Source organism: Aptenodytes patagonicus, chromosome W, assembly GCF_965638725.1.
Source record: "Aptenodytes patagonicus chromosome W, bAptPat1.pri.cur, whole genome shotgun sequence".
NCBI lineage: Eukaryota > Metazoa > Chordata > Aves > Sphenisciformes > Spheniscidae > Aptenodytes > Aptenodytes patagonicus.
In genome coordinates, this window is record NC_134981.1 from 29,069,740 (window position 1) to 29,086,743 (window position 17,004).

Sequence of the window (17,004 nt, forward strand, 5' to 3'; positions counted from 1 at the left end):
CCTGCCCCTTCTTCCACAAGGGGTAAACTCTCCTTTTTTTCCTGAGTCCCAGCAAAAGCTCCCCGTTCAGCCAGGCCGGTCGTCTTCCCCGCCCGTTCTTCTTACGGCGTATGGGGACAGCCTGCTCCTGCGCCTTTAAGACTTCCTTCTTGAAGATCGTCCAGCCTTCCTGGACCCCTTTGCCCTTCAGGACTGTCTCCCAAGGGACTCTCTCAACCAACGTCCTGAACAGGCCAAAGCCCGCCCTCCGGAAATCCATGGTTGCGGTTTTGCTGGTCCCCCTCCTCACTTCACCAAGAATGGAGAATTCTACCATTTCATGGTCGCTAAGCCCAAGACGGCCTCCGACCACCACAACTCCCACCAGTCCTTCTCTGTTTGTAAACAGCAGGTCAAGTGAGGCACCTCCCCTGGTAGGCTCACTTACCAGCTGTGTCAGGAAGTTGTCTTCCACACACTCCAGGAACCTCCTAGACTGCTTCCTCTCTGCTTCCTCTCTGCCGTGTTGTATTTCCAGCAGACGTCCGGGAAGTTGAAGTCCCCCACGACAACAAGGGCTAGCGATTGAGAGACTTCTGCCAGCTGCTTGTAGAACGCTTCATCCGCCCCTTCGTCCTGGTTGGGTGGTCTATAACAGACTCCCAGCAGGATATCTGCCTCGTTGGCCTTCCCCCTCATCCTTACCCATAAACACTCGACAGCATCATCATCACAATCGTTGAGCTCTAGACAATCGAAACACTCCCTAACATGCAGAGCCACCCCACCGCCTCTCCTTCCTCCCCTGTCCCTTCTGAAGAGTCTATAGCCATCCATTGCAGCACTCCAATCATGAGAGTCACCCCACCATGTTTCTGTGATGGCGACTAAGTCATATCTCTCCCGCTGCACAATGGCTTCCAGCTCCTCCTGTTTGCCGCCCATGCTGTGTGCATTGGTGTAGATGCACTTGAGCTGGGCTATCGATTTCGCCCCCGGCATCGGCACGCCACCCCTAGGCTCATCTCTAGTGAGCCTGGTTTTATCCCCTTCCCCCTTCGAATAAGTAATAAGTAATCTGTGGAATACCACATACCTACACAGTGCCAACAAAACCCAGACAACATTATATTTTTTCATTTCTGCTCCAGTCTAGAAGATAGGTCAAGACATGGTAAAAAACAATTATTTAATTAAAGGTAGGTTTGAGAGATTATAGCTGGGGAAAAAAAAACCAACAAACTTTTAGGGGATTCCTGGAATGAAGGGATTGGAAGAAAAGAGAGCACCAGATGGACAAGAACAAATGCATGTGTGACTGTAGGCCATTTGCAACATTCAGAGATGAGTGGGAAAAAGGAGATAAAGCCTCTATAAAGAAAGAGGTCAGGAAAAATGTCTGACCACCCTGTGGATACAGAACTGAGTGCCTTTGCTGTATACAGCTCTGCAGGCATGTTGTGGATGAAATTGCTCCAAAGTAAATCATAGTTTTTACTTGGGCTAAGAATGTAATATTTCAGGGACAAAGACAAGGAGTTTTCTTAGAGTTTCAATGAAGTCACTCCCCTGGATGCTGGATTGTGCATCCTTTTCTCCATTGAAGATGATCATTGTTGCCTCTCTGTAGAACAAGGTATCACATTTCTTCAGGGAGGTTTTGTTGACCTTCTGCTGAAGCAAACATATCTGTATAACGGTAGTTTTATTAACTACTAGTTGATGCTGAACTACTCCTTGTAGAAAGGATGATGAGAAGGCAATTCACCTGCCTTCAGTATTTCCTATCGGTCTCATTTCAGAGCCATGTGAGTGAAAGAGCAGTGGTAGCTGTAGTTGATGACCTTCTTGCAATGGACAGGAGTATCATATGAATGCTCTTAGATTAATTTCAGATTGATCATCCTGCTACTCTTGGCCATGAGATAGGATGAGCATGCGATGATGGTCACAGATAGGAAGAGGCAGAACTGCTTTGGGATAGTTTTGCTCCCTTTGTTGTATTTGTTCATTCCTTGTTTCCAATTGATCTTCATTTTCCTGTATGTAGAATCATACTTCTGGTTGTGCTCAGGCGACCAAGCAATCCCGATTGCTCTGTGAGTGAATGGTCACCGTCACTATTTACTCTTCCAGCGGTATGGGGGATTCAGATAGATGGAGAACATCATCAGCCTTTAAAAGCACAATTTGATGGAATAGAGAGAAAGCATAAGCCAGAGACCTGGTTTAAGGGGGTCACAATTTAATTACAGGAAAATTAAGTAGAGAGAGCGAACAGCATAGTCCACAGTCTTGGAGGTGAGAGAAGGATGGTGAGAGAAGGCAGTAGTTTGAAAACCAGCTATTGCCGAGAAAAGGTTTTTGTTAAATGGAAGACCAAGGAGTATCCTTGTAGGCAGGTGGGGAAAAAGGGCAAAAACTGTAAGAGAGAAACTGATTAAAGAGAGAAGAGGAAGGGAGGGAGAAGTAATGGGATGAATTTGGAAGTTTTAAGGAAAACTGAGGCAGGATAGTGTCTGCAAAAGCACATCTCTTTTTTTTTAATGAAAATTAACTGGTACTGTCATAAATCTAAGGCAGCATGATTTTTCCTGGAGTTTGTTTCCTTCTTTATCTGAAGTTGTGGTATTCATTATTATCTGAAATTACCCACTATGGAAAAATAATTACTCTCATACAATGCACTGAGAAACCCATTATGTCATTTTTAAAGATCAGATTTTAAAATGGATTTGAACTTGGTTTATTGATATTGGAAATGTTGCACACAGTGATTTCTGACTGCAAATAAAGAATATTTTACCTACCTGACTTGTGGTTGAAAGTGGTCTGGATCAGCAAACAAGTTGTGAATAGCTGTATATTGTTGCAAATGGTCTTGCAGACTGGATTACAATGGAGAATGAAAAAGCCTGTTTTTTCACGTTTGGAGTTCATTACATTTTCTAGAAGGAGTTTTCCAGAAGTTGATAGGACTGCCCTCTGCCCTGCAATTTCATGTGCTCACTCTTACCAGAAAAGAGAGTTGGGGAGGAGCTGTAGCTTTTGTACCCTTTGTCCTTACATCAGAAGCCTTCACTCAACTGAGTAGTGGCTTTGCCTTCGTCTGTGACTTCTGATATATTAGGAGTGCTTTGCTTTGGAGACTTCACAGTCTGTAGGGTATGACTAGTGTACAACCTTTCTAACCTAAGGGGCCTGTGAGCAAATCGGTCAGTCTGCCTCTCCTAAGGGAGGACATACAACTGCTATAACCAGAGCAGCCGATAGAATCCAGGGTGCTCTGCCATCTTCCCAAGAAGGAAGCAGATATATACCTGTACTACACAGCCATGCAGAGCACATATAGCAACCCAGCGCAATGGCAAAGAAGGAAGCGAGGTAGGTAGGAGCTGGTTGCCACCACTCCAGCAATTCATGCACGCCCAGACCACTCTCCCCATGGAGGCTGCAGGCTGGATGAGCTGCAGGCTGCAACCAGCCCAGAGCCCTTGGCTTGGCATGACAGTCATGGATATCATGATGCCACTTCATGAGTAAAACTGTTCGCATGCAGCTGTTCATTGATCCGCACCCCCAAGTTTATGAATTTCAGGCTGCCTTCAGCACGGAGGGACCAAGGCACTGTGTGTGGGGTGACTGTGCCGCTTTGTTGCTGCACTTCCAGCATTGTGCCTTGAACCCACTGCGGCCTTTTATATTCTCATTTGCACTGCACGAAAGACTTCTCTGCACTTTGTATGGATACCATTTTTACACCCCTACTACCACAGCTGGGAAGAGAGACAAATATTATTAATATTTTTGTTGTGGCTAAGCTGTAGTGGATCCTCTTGGATGCTTCTTGGAGAGCAACACAAGTCATCTTCATTGCTTGTGGAAATGAGCAGATTGGAGCTGTTGTGCCTTAGACAGGACTATGTAGCTCAGAAAAATGTGTAGTTCTGCCACCATATCCCTTCAGGTACTGGTATGTTTTATTATGATTTTTATTTTACAATTTAAAAAAAAACAAGAAAAAAAAGTGTTGCTGGTTTTCTATTCCTGCTCAAGAAATTGTTTTTCTCCAAGCCTTCCATAACTACAGCTAACTTTGTAAACACCATGAGATAGGCATAGGTATTATAATAAAGGATATACAATTTTATTGTGATATATAGTAGAATGGTTCAGTGATTATTTTTTTTTTCCTGTCAACTGCTGGATCTAGCTGATCTTCACTACAAGGTTTTCTAAAATTAAAGCGCTCTAGTCATTCCTGGAGTCATGTAATGTTACTCTTTCTTGTATATGCTTACACTAATTCATCCATGAGTATAATAGAATGCAAAAGGGCCAAGAAGAGAGTTGAACTTTCTAAACTGAGACTGTAGATAGCCATGATTTGCAGATCTGAATACCAATATTTGATGCAGTGGCTCTGGGTTAGATACTGTGGCATGCAAAGAAAAGGATTCTTCTGCTGCATCTGTCTCCTTTAATTGTTCAGGAATTATTGTGTTTGTGCAGGTTCATTACATGATTGCAAAGAGATAAAAAAACCAGAGTATTTCTATAAGATGAGCTGGGTAGTGGTTTCTATAACATTGGAGAGGTTTCAAATGCACCTGTTAAATATTTGTATTCTAGCAGGTGCAGAAGCATTAATTTGTAAACATTATATTAATATTATTTTGCACAGGCATATTGTCTTTTGTCCCATAACCCCAGTGAGCTTTACAAATGTTAATGACTTGTGTGAAGTTCAGGACGCTGGTTGAGAGAGTCCCTTGGGAGACAGTCCTGAAGGGCAAAGGGGTCCAGGAAGGCTGGACGTTCTTCAAGAAGGAAGTCTTAAAGGCGCAGGAGCAGGCTGTCCCCATACGCTGTAAGAAGAACGGGCGGGGAAGATGACCGGCCTGGCTGAACGGGGAGCCTTTGCTGGGACTCAGGAAAAAAAGGAGAGTTTACCCCTTGTGGAAGAAGGGGTAGGCGACTCAGGAAGAGTACAGGGATCTCGTTAGGTCATGCAGAGAGGAAATGAGAAAGGCAAAAGCCCAGCTAGAACGCAATCTGGCCGCTGTCGTTAAAGACAACAAAAAAAGCTTTTACAAATGTATTAATGACAAGAAGAGAGCCAAGGAGAATCTCCATCCTTTATTGGATGCAAGGGGGAACATTGTCACTGAGGATGAGGAAAAGGCTGAGGTACTCAATGCCTTCTTTGCCTCAGTCTTTAACAGGCAGACAAGTTATCCTCAGGGTATTCAGCCCCCTGAGATGGAAGACGGGGACGGCGAGCAGGATGAACCCCCCATAATCCAAGAGGAAGCAGTCAATGACCTGCTACGCCACCTGGATGCTCACAAGTCTATGGGGCCGGATGGGATCCACCCGAGAGTGCTGAGGGAGCTGGTGGAGGTGCTCGCCAAGCCACTCTCCAGCATTTATCAGCAGTCCTGGTTAACGGGGGAGGTCCCGGACGACTGGAGTCTTGCCAATGTGACGCCCATCTACAAGAAGGGCCGGAAGGAGGATCCAGGGAACTACAGGCCTGTCAGCCTGACCTCGGTGCCGGGGAAGATGATGGAGCGGTTCATCTTGAGGGCGCTCACAAGGCATGAGCGGGACAACCAGGGGATCCGGCCTAGCCAGCACGGGTTCATGAGAGGCAGGTCCTGCTTGACCAACCTGATCTCCTTCTATGACCAGGTGACCCGCCTAGTGGATGAGGGAAAGGCTGTGGATGTGGTCTACCTGGACTTCAGTAAGGCCTTTGACACCGTCTCCCACAGCATTCTCCTAGAGAAGCTGGCGGCTCACGGCTTAGACAGGTGTACTCTTTGCTGGGTCAAAAACTGGCTGGACGGCCGGGCCCAGAGAGTTGTGGTGAATGGATTTCAATCCAGTTGGCGGCCGGTCACGAGCGGTGTTCCCCAGGGCTCAGTTTTGGGGCCGGTCTTGGTCAATATCTTTATCAATGATCTGGATGAGGGGATTGAGTGCACCCTCAGTAAGTTTGCAGATGACACCAAGTTGGGTGGGAGTGTTGATCTGCTCAAGGGTAGGAAGGCTCTGCAGAGGGACCTGGACAGGCTGGATCGATGGGCCCAGACCAACTGTATGAGGTTCAACAAGGCCAAGTGCCAGGTCCTGCACTTCGGCCACAACAACCCCATGCAGCGCTACAGGCTTGGGGAAGAGTGGCTGGAAAGCTGCCTGTCGGAAAAGGACCTGGGGGTGCTGGTTGACAGCCGGGTGAATATGAGCCGGCAGTGTGCCCAGGCGGCCAAGAAGGCCAATGGCATCCTGGCCTGTATCAGAAATAGTGTGGCCAGCAGGAGTAGGGAAGTGATCGTGCCCCTGTACTCGGCACTGGTGAGGCCGCCCCTCGAATACTGTGTTCAGTTTTGGGCCCCTCACTACAAGAAGGACGTTGAGGTGCTGGAGCGTGTCCAGAGAAGGGCAACGAAGCTGGTGAGGGGTCTGGAGAACAAGTCTTATGAGGAGCGGCTGAGGGAACTGGGGTTGTTTAGCCTGGAGAAGAGGAGGCTGAGGGGAGACCTCATCGCTCTCTACAACTACCTGAAAGGAGGTTGTAGCGAGGTGGGTGTCGGTCTCTTCTCCCAAGTAACTAGCGATAGGATGAGAGGAAATGGCCTCAAGTTGCGCCAGGGGAGGTTTAGATTGGACGTGAGGAAAAATTTCTTTACTGAAAGAGTGGTGAAACATTGGAACAGGCTGCCCAGGGAAGTGGTTGAGTCCCCATCCCTGGAGGTATTTAAAAGACGAGTAGATGAGGCACTTAGGGACATGGTTTAGTGGGCATGGTGGCGTTGGGTCAATGGTTGGACTCGATGATCTTAGAGGTCTTTTCCAACCTCAATGATTCTATGATTCTATGATTCTATACTGCTAAAGCCTAGTGCAGCTACGAGGCTGCTTGCTAGCTATTCAGCTTTCCTGATTATGGAAAATTTCCTCTCCTTGCCCCTGGAGGAGGCAAGTGCTGTGTATTTGCTTAGGCTTTTTAGTATGAGTGACAAAGTGATTAATTTTAGGACATGGAATGTCTCCTTGCATGGGAAATGGAAGTTGGTAAGTCCGGAGAATACAAATATGCTTAGTTTTGGGAGGGGACGGAGGAGGGAGTGAGCCAAGTACTATAGGTTTGCTTACCCTGAAACGGTCCTGGATTCCCAGATTCTACCACATCTATTTTAATCACTTGAAAGCTGCTGTTTAATGCTGGTTTCACATTTGTGGTGTGGTAAGTCATGTTTGGCCGTGACGTGAGGAACGACGCAGTGAGACTATTTGTGCTGTGCTGACAAATGCCATTAAAATAGCATCAAGATGATGAACTACTAACTAATTCAGCAAGAATCTCCCAGTTTGCAGAAGCTCTAAATAAAGAGACAGAGGGAAAACAAAACAGCCAGAACAACTAGGAAGATGAGAATTAAGGCCTGTCGCAGGAGAAGAGTCAGAGATCACTCAGACAGATCTGAGCTAGTAGTTAGTTTACTGAGTTCTAATCAGTAAATTTAGGTATGTAAAATATTTAATAAGTATAGAAGGGTTGGCGGTCAATACTATTTACTACACCTAAAGTTAGTATGGGATACAAAGATTATTGTGTAAGCTTACTATACGTATCTTAAATGTTACATGCATGCAAAAAATGTCACTTACCAACCCATCGATGCCTGGTGTCACGTAACGGATCTCTCAGCCTCAAGGGGTAACCTTGAGAGGCATCCCTACTCAAGGAGAGATCACCGCCGCGCAGCCAGCTGCTATGGAGGGAGAGCTCAACGGGCCCTGATGGCTGCAGATATTTATAGCGTAAAGTGGTTGATTTGTAGTCTGTTGATTTTCTGCTGTGTTCATGCAGTTTCAGCTGCTTATCAGCCCAGTCTCCAGCCAAAACATTTTTTTGGTTTTGGTACTGGTTTCTCACTGATAGCCTCACGCAATAGGATTAACTTTGGTTAGGCCTACTTCTTGAGCATCTGCCTGGACCAAAGTTCAGTTAGTTCAAACAGGAGGAGTGCACCCATCACAAGGCCACAACTAGCTGCATAAAAAAAAAAATCCCAGAAACGATGATTTATAAATTCCCAGTAATACTGCTATCTGAGCACCCCCTAGTGGTGCACGGTTGAGAATAAACAGCTCCAGAGATGAAAATGTGATCCCACAGGGAAAAAATAAGCAGAAGATGTAGTGTCTCATTGACTTTGTTCAGACAATTAATTGCTGTATGTGCGTTTCCATTTGGAAGACAGGGAAGTAATTCAACATTCAAAAAAAAAATTTCGTTATTTATCTTCTGGCATTGTGTCCCCAGTATTTCCTTAATTTTCATGTCATCCGACTGGTTAAAGGCTTCTGTTCATTTAAAAGTATTCTGTCAATTTGTTTTAAACTCATTTTCTTTGGAATGGGAGATTAGAGTCAAATGAAAAATAACAAGCCAGTATAACAATACAGGGGGAAGATACAGAGGGAACAGAAGTCAATCCAACTGATTTCCAATCCTCATGGCACCAAGGTATATTTTAACTTAACTGCAGATACATACTGAATAACTTGTTTGGTTTGAAGACAAGGCTATTCACTATTTTGCACTTGTATTTAAAAGGAGTGGAGACTGGTGTAATCATGCAGTGATCACAGATCACAGCTGTATAGTTCAATATTTTTCAGGAAAATTTTAAAATTAATTTTATATATGCACAGAATATGCTTCATGTTTGCTCTTTCCCACATTTTTTTTTACTTACAGTCTGTTATCAGTTGGGTTCAACATACAAGAAGTGTACACTACTAAGTCCATGGTGCTACAATTGTGAATTGGTTTTACTTTTTTTTAAAGTATCATTCATCCCAGGTAGAGTGAGCTTTCTTATTTCTCTTATGGAAATGTCCTATACTTACAACATTTCTAGATCCACCAGACATTACTCCTGGTGACTTTGCCATAGTGAAGGCACCTGTCATCAGGAAGAGTTGAACTGGTAGTGCCAGACAAAACTTCAGCTCTTACGTTCTCCTACCCCAGGGTCTGTGGGCGACCTCATCCATGGCAGCACTAGCCTGTGCGAAAAGAACAGCTTCAAGGAAGAGGGATATCTGTAACTATGGGGAGGCTTAACACATTGGAGCATCAAATCAATCCTACAGCAGGGCCTAGGCTCCTTGAAGAAAGATAGGACCATAGATAAGGCTCCCTGAAGTTGATATGTCTATCTTAGGTACCTGTCTTGCCAAGTGATCAGATTTGGCCAGCAATAACAAAAAAAGGTCACTTCAGAAGGTGAAAGGTAGCTCTGTCAGGCTGCATCCCCAAGGGCTCCTGTCCTGTGTGAGGACATGTGAATGGAGGCATATCTCTAAATAATCACATAGCTGAAGACATCCCTTACCCTTAACAGGGTGGGTCCTCAGTGCCAGGACTCTTGCCTCCTCCCCCTCTTTTTTTTTTCTCCACGGGGAGTGTGGAAAACACAGTCCACCTCCACCACACCTTATGTAACTGAGTTTCCCACACCAGGGAAAAATTGTAGATTAGTATATTGCTGTTGATTCCTATGGAAAATAAGTGTGTTCTCAGGGTTATGGCTTGAGAAGGGAAAATGGAAAAGATCTTATGTCCTGGATGAAAGGCATGGAGAACAATTACTGTCCTAAGTAATTAAAAAAATCCAGGGTAAAATATCACTCCAAAACTGTCTTCAACCTGGAAGGTGGAGATTTAAATTCTGGAATGTTTCAGACAGTCTACAAAGTCTTGTGACCTGACTATTGCTCAGAGTCCTGAATACAGCCATGATCCACTAAAAATGCATATTCCATTTTAACCAGTGATCTACTGAGGGAAAAATCAAAGCGAAGACCCCAGCAAATACATCTAGTTTCCAATTATCTCTTACTTTTTCATCTTCTCCTTACATACGTGAGAGAAATAATTTTTACTTTGATCATAAGATATGCAGCCAGAGGGGTCATTTAAAATCTTTGATGGAGCACGTATTTGAGAAATACAAGCAGAAAAAAAAAATCTTCATTACAGTTAATTACAGTTAAAATGGATTTGGAAGAGAAACTGCTCATATTTTAAAGGCAGCCATGAAAAAAATGTAATGAGAGTCAGACCCTGATTCACACTCACCCTGGTTTGCATTGGTGTAACCCTGCTGCCTTTGGAAGAGTTTCTCTCCCTTTATACTCCTCTGAGTGAGATGAGAATCAGGCCCACAGCCTACCTGCCCACCCTTGCCATGATGATGATGATAACGATAATGAAAAAATTAATAGACCTGGAGTCAGTATTAAAAATTGCTTGTACCTAATACTAATTTTCCTCATGGCTGTGAAGCTCTCTTTTTGACAAGAAGGAAAACGGAACAGTTACCAGCTGTTCACATAATGACAAACACTAATAAGGGAAGACATGCATGTTAATGAACTGGGGGAGGGGAAGCAGAAGGAGCACTCATCAGCGTGCAGCTGTAAGTGCAAATCTTTCCTCAGAGTATTTTGGAAATTTGATGGCATGTCACACTGGCAAATAGGCTTGAGACTGAAATCAGTACCAGATAAGGAAAACAGCACTTCCAGAGTGCTGTTTTCAGTGAAGTGCTTCCTTCCAGTGCTTCCAGCCCTGGCCAGGTGAAGATCTGCCTGTCTTTCACCATGCTGTTAACAGTATTAGGACAGGTATTTTCACATCTTCTAAAAAATTATTATTGCAGTCACAAATGAACAGTCAAACTGAGATGACCTCATGGGTCCAGCAGAAAATAACAAGTGAAGAAAGAAAGAAACGTGTGGATCAGAGCTGGGGAGAGAACAATGATACCCTTTGTACTCTCTGGTCTGTACATCACACAAACAAATTGAAGCTTAAAGGCTTGCCTGCATGCAGAGTTGTAGGGTCTTCTTTCAAAGTGTGATTTAAAACCTGATGTAGCTGATTTAGTGCAAAAGCCAGTGAAAATCAGTCTTCCTTTAGTTTAAACACAGATTATTTTCATTAGGTTTAGGTCAGACAAGCACAGGCTTAAGCTGAAATACGCCATTCAGCCCAAAGGTCTGCATATAGGCTTACAGTGCTTTAACTAACCCACCTCAATTACGTGCAGACAGGACCTGCTCCCAGGTCTTGTAGAGGTGATAGACTTCAGGCTACCATATGCAAAACCACTTCTTGCAATTCACTTCCTCCCAATTTTCTGTAAACAGTCTGAAGGGGCGTTAGGTTCATGGAGGACTTCAGCAACATGAGTCCTGGCAGCTTTATTAGAAGATAAATTTGTTCAATTTGTTCACCCTGAGCAATGTTAGGAGACTAATCATCAAAACTGAGCCATGTTAAAGGGTAGATCTGGAGAAAGAGACCTGCTTAAAAAGAAAATTTTGCTCCAGAGATTTTGATCTGCTGGGGATTGCTTGGCCACGTCCACAGGTGCCAATCCAGATGTGGGTACCACAGATCTACAGATTATAGTTTTACATAGTCAGAGGTCAATGTGAAGGAGAGTGGCTGGTGTAAAACAGAATAGGTGGTGTAAAACCACATAGTTGGGGCTATGGTGATTTACATCAGCTAAAAATGCCTTTGGGGTTTTAGATGTGTAAATAGGTCTTTACAAAAGGGTTAACATTTCATGGAGGGATGCTCACTTACTAGGTTTTTATTTCTCAGTAACAGATGTGGCACTTAAATCAGTACTGCAAGTTGTTATATCAACCTCCATGTTAGGCTCAGATTGAAGAGAGGCTGCTGGGGACACGTTCTCTCCTGATTAATATGAAGATAGATTTTTTTTTTTTTTTTTTAATGCAAAGAGAAGACTGAAGAGAAACATTTACCATTCTAGCTCTGTTTCTGCAGGAAAAATGTATGCTGCACAGCAGTCAACACTACTCAGCAGGAAAAACTGAGACCAAGAACATGGAGAGATGTGAAATCAGAGAAGAAATGGAAAACATGATCAAAGGTAATAAATCAGAAAAATAATTTAGAAAAACTCAATTTCCTAGTAAGTTCTAGTTAGTCTCACAGAATGCACCAAAATGAAATGCAAAACAGGGAGTCTGACTCCATCAAGATGTAAAGGTTGCACAGTATGGAAGCCAGTGAAACCGTATGAATTCATTTAACTGAAAAAGTCTTCAGAAGTAAAAACTTCTGTAGCTTTTGCAAATGGCTGTAATGGCAGAGCCTGAGAGAGGTACTAACAACAGGATGAAGTGGAGAGTTAAAAAAAAAAACACAAATGTTTTAAAATTTAAAATTAAGGGTAGAGAGCACTTCAAGAGATGAATTGACCTGACACCTACCTGACCCACAAGCTGATCCCTATCTGAGTGATCCAAAAACATTGCTAGGTTGCTCCTGTACATGTTCCCTGCAGCATGAAATAGCAGAGAGGATAGGGCTGGAAGAAGCTCCAGGAGATCTATCCTGGCTGCCTTCCTGGAGGCAGGATCCGGTACAAGACAAGGACACCTAGGGGACAGCTGTCCAACTCGCTGTCATAAACTTGCTCTCTGCCTGGAGATTTCATGACATTGGCCCACGGAAGGTGAAAATTTTCCAGACTTGGTTGTCTTTTTCTCGTGGTTTAACCGCAGTCGGCAAATGAGCACCACACAGCCACTCGCTCACTCCCCCGACCCACGGTAGGACGGGGGAGAGAATTGGAAGAGCACAAGTGAGAAAAACTCGTGGGTTGAGATAAAAACAGTTTAATAATTGAAATAAAATATTAATAATAATGTAATAATAATAATAATAATGATAATACACAAAGCAAGTGATGCACAGTACAATTGCTCACCACCCGCCAACCGATGCCCAGCCAGTCCCCAAGAAGCGGCCCCCCCGGCCAGCTTTCCCCAGTTTATGTACTGAGCATGATGTCACATGGTATGGAATGTCCCTTTGGCCAGTTTGGGTCAGCTGTCCTGGCTGTGCCCCCTCCCAGCTTCTTGTGCACCTCCAGCCTTCTCAGTCGGTAGAGCATGAGAAACTAAAAAGTCCTTGACTAGTGTAAGCATTACCTAGCAACAACTAAAACATGGGTGTGTTATCAACTTTGTTCTCATCCTAAATCCAAGACACAGCATTGTACCAGCTACTAGAAAGGAAATTAACTCTATCCCTGCCGAAACCAGGACAATATCCACCCCTTATTCTATACCATCTGCGTCATGCTCAAGTCTCATATTTTCCAGTACATTTTCATTAATCACCACCCCTTTTTTTTTTTTTTAATATATATATACACACACACACAGATATCATTCCCTTAGTCTGTGGGCCATCCCTCTAAAATGTTCGGTGAGATCATTTAGTCCATGACTTTGGGCTCCATCTGTCATAATAATCTTCCAGGGCAGGAAAAAATGGAGATGGTATGTGGTGTTGGATTGTTTCATGTTGAAGTCAGTTCTGGTACCATCATCACTGTGCTTTGCTTGGTTTCACTGAAGTTATTCTTCATTAGTCTGGGTGATTCTTATTGTAATATCATTAGTATGGCATATATAATATTATGTAGTACTTAACATCACATAATTCAGATCATTGGCTATTCTCACCCAAAATCAAATCCCCTTGAGGTAGAATCATAGAATCATAGAATCACTGAGGTTGGAAAAGACCTCTAAGATCATCGAGTCCAACCGTCAACCCAACACCACCATGCCCACTAAACCATGTCCCTAAGCGCCTCATCTACACGTCTTTTAAATACCTCCAGGGATGGGGACTCCACCACTTCCCTGGGCAGCCTGTTCCAATGTTTCACCACTCTTTCAGTAAAGAAATTTTTCCTTACATCCAATCTAAACCTCCCCTGCCGCAACTTGAGGCCATTTCCTCTCGTCCTATCGCTTGTTACTTGGGAGAAGAGACCAACACCCACCTCGCTACAACCTCCTTTCAGGTAGCTGTAGAGAGCGATGAGGTCTCCCCTCAGCCTCCTCTTCTCCAGGCTAAACAACCCCAGTTCCCTCAGCCGCTCCTCATAAGACTTGTTCTCCAGACCCTTCACCAGCCTCGTTGCCCTTCTCTGGACATGCTCCAGCACCTCAACGTCCTTCTTGTAGTGAGGGGCCCAAAACTGAACACAGTATTCGAGGTGCGGCCTCACCAGTGCCGAGCACCCCCAGGTCCTTTTCTGACAGGCAGCTTTCCAGCCACTCTTCCCCAAGCCTGTAGCGCTGCATGGGGTTGTTGTGGCCGAAGTCCAGGACCCGGCACTTGGCCTTGTTGAACCTCATACAGTTGGCCTGGGCCCATCCATCCAGACTGTCCAGGTCCCTCTGCAGAGACTTCCTACCCTCGAGCAGATCAACACTCCCGCCCAACTTGGTGTCGTCTGCAAACTTACTGAGGGTGCACTCAATCCCCTCATCCAGATCATCGATAAAGATATTAAACAAGACCGGCCCCAGTACTGAGCCCTGGGGAACACCGCTCGTGACCAGCCGCCAACTGGATTGAACTCCATTCACCACAACTCTCTGGGCCCGGCCATCCAGCCAGTTTTTGACCCAGCGCAGAGTCCACCTGTCTAAGCCGTGAGCCGCCAGCTTCTCTAGGAGAATGCTGTGGGAGACAGTGTCAAAGGCCTTGCTGAAGTCCAGGTAGACCACATCCACAGCCTTTCCCTCATCCACTAGGCGGGTCACCTGGTCATAGAAGGAGATCAGGTTGGTCAAGCAGGACCTGCCTCTCATGAACCCGTGCTGGCTAGGCCGGATCCCCTGGTTGTCCCGCTCATGCCTTGTGAGCGCCCTCAAGATGAACCGCTCCATCATCTTCCCCGGCACCGAGGTCAGGCTGACAGGCCTGTAGTTCCCCGGATCCTCCTTCCGGCCCTTCTTGTGGATGGGCGTCACATTGGCAAGCCTCCAGTCTTCCGGGACCTCCCCCGTTAACCAGGACTGCTGATAAATGATGGAGAGTGGCTTGGCGAGCACCTCCACCAGCTCCCTCAGCACTCTCGGGTGGATCCCATCCGGCCCCATAGACTTGTGAGTGTCCAGGTGGCATAGCAGGTCATTGACTGCTTCCTCCTGGATTACGGGGGGTTCATCCTGCTCGCCGTCCCCGTCTTCCAGCTCGGGGGGCCGAGTACCCTGAGGATAACTGGTCTGCCTGTTAAAGACTGAGGCAAAGAAGGCATTGAGTACCTCAGCCTTTTCCTCATCCTCGGTGACAATGTTCCCCCTTGCATCCAATAAAGGATGGAGATTCTCCTTGGCTCTCTTCTTGTCATTAATATATTTGTAAAAACTTTTTTTGTTGTCTCTAACGACAGCGGCCAGATTGCGTTCTAGCTGGGCTTTTGCCTTTCTCATTTCTTCTCTGCACGACCTAACAAGATCCCTGTACTCTTCTTGAGTCGCCTGCCCCTTCTTCCACAAGCGGTAAACTCTCCTTTTTTTCCTGAGTCCCAGCAAGAGCTCCCCGTTCAGCCAGGCCGGTCGTCTTCCCCGCCCATTCTTCTTACGGCGTACAGGGACAGCCATGTGTACAGGTACACATCGGACTTCCCCATCCTTCCGCATTATCCACCAAGTGCACCCAGGTCCTTGAGCAAAAGCAATCCCACGGATGGGTTTGCCTCTGCCCGAGGCAGGAATAACCCAGACTGTTTTCCCCAACATATTTTTTATGTGCACTACAGGGACTTTATTCCCATCTACAGTACGTAAAAATTCTGACTGGGCAGGGCCAGCTCGATTGGCAGATCCCCTCGTGTTGACTAACCAGGTGGCCTTTGCTAAATGTGTATCCCAATGTTTGAATGTCCCGCCACCCATTGCTCTCAGTGTAGTCTTTAACAGTCCATTGTATTGTTCAATTATCCCGGAGGCTGGTGCATGATAGGGGATGTGATACACCCACTCAATGCCGTGGTCTTTGGCCCAGGTGTCTATGAGGTTGTTTCGGAAATGAGTCCCGTTGTCTGACTCAATTCTTTCTGGGGTGCCATGTCGCCATAGGACTTGCTTTTCAAGGCCCAGGATAGTGTTCCGGGCAGTGGCATGGGGCACGGGATATGTTTCCAGCCATCCGGTGGTTGCCTCCACCATTGTAAGCACGTGGCGCTTGCCTTGGCGGGTTTGTGGGAGTGTGATATAATCGATCTGCCAGGTCTCCCCATATTGATATTTCAGCCATTGTCCTCCATACCAGAGAGGCTTTAACCGCTTGGCTTGCTTGATTGCAGCGCATGTTTCGCATTCATGGATAACCTGCGCAATAGTGTCCATGGCCAAGTCCACCCCTCGATCACGAGCCCATCTATATGTTGCATCTCTTCCTTGGTGACCTGAGGTGTCATGGGCCCACTGAGCTATAAATAATTCACCCTTATGTTGCCAGTCCAGATCCACCCGAGCCACTTCAATCTTAGCAGCCTGATCCAGGACACTTTTGCTGCATATTAGGCTCATTTATGCTTGCTCTTTCCCTCACAGATAAGGCAGATATTTGGTTACCATCCTCTTCAACACCATGCATTCAAAGTCTGTGTCCATGTCTACTCTTTTTTTTTTGATAAACAAACCCAGTTTTTCAGCTTGACCTTCCAGCTATGTTTTCCAGTCCTCTAGTCATTCTTGCTATGGTCCTCCAGATTATTTCCAACTTCTGGCAGTACAGGATAGGGGTGGGGATTCTCAAAAAAAGAGGTTTCTGAAGTCCAAATGAATGATAAGGCTGTTTAGATTAAGCCATAAATAAGCAGGAAAACTGTTGCCATTCATCTTGTGAAATCAGCCTTTGCAGAATTTCTAGCACTCCTCCTACATGCAGACAAAGGACTTTGATTTTGAGGATGCATGAGGGCAGAGATGTGTAAGACACTCTTTCAACCTAAGGAAACCCAGGTGTCTTGTTCCCCTGACCATCAGCCAGACAAGCAGCTGCGTTTCCAGCTGCCACTGCAATTATAAAGGGTGTTGAAGCCACCAGACTGGTGAGAACAGACTCTCTGCACTCCTGTATTGGCTTTG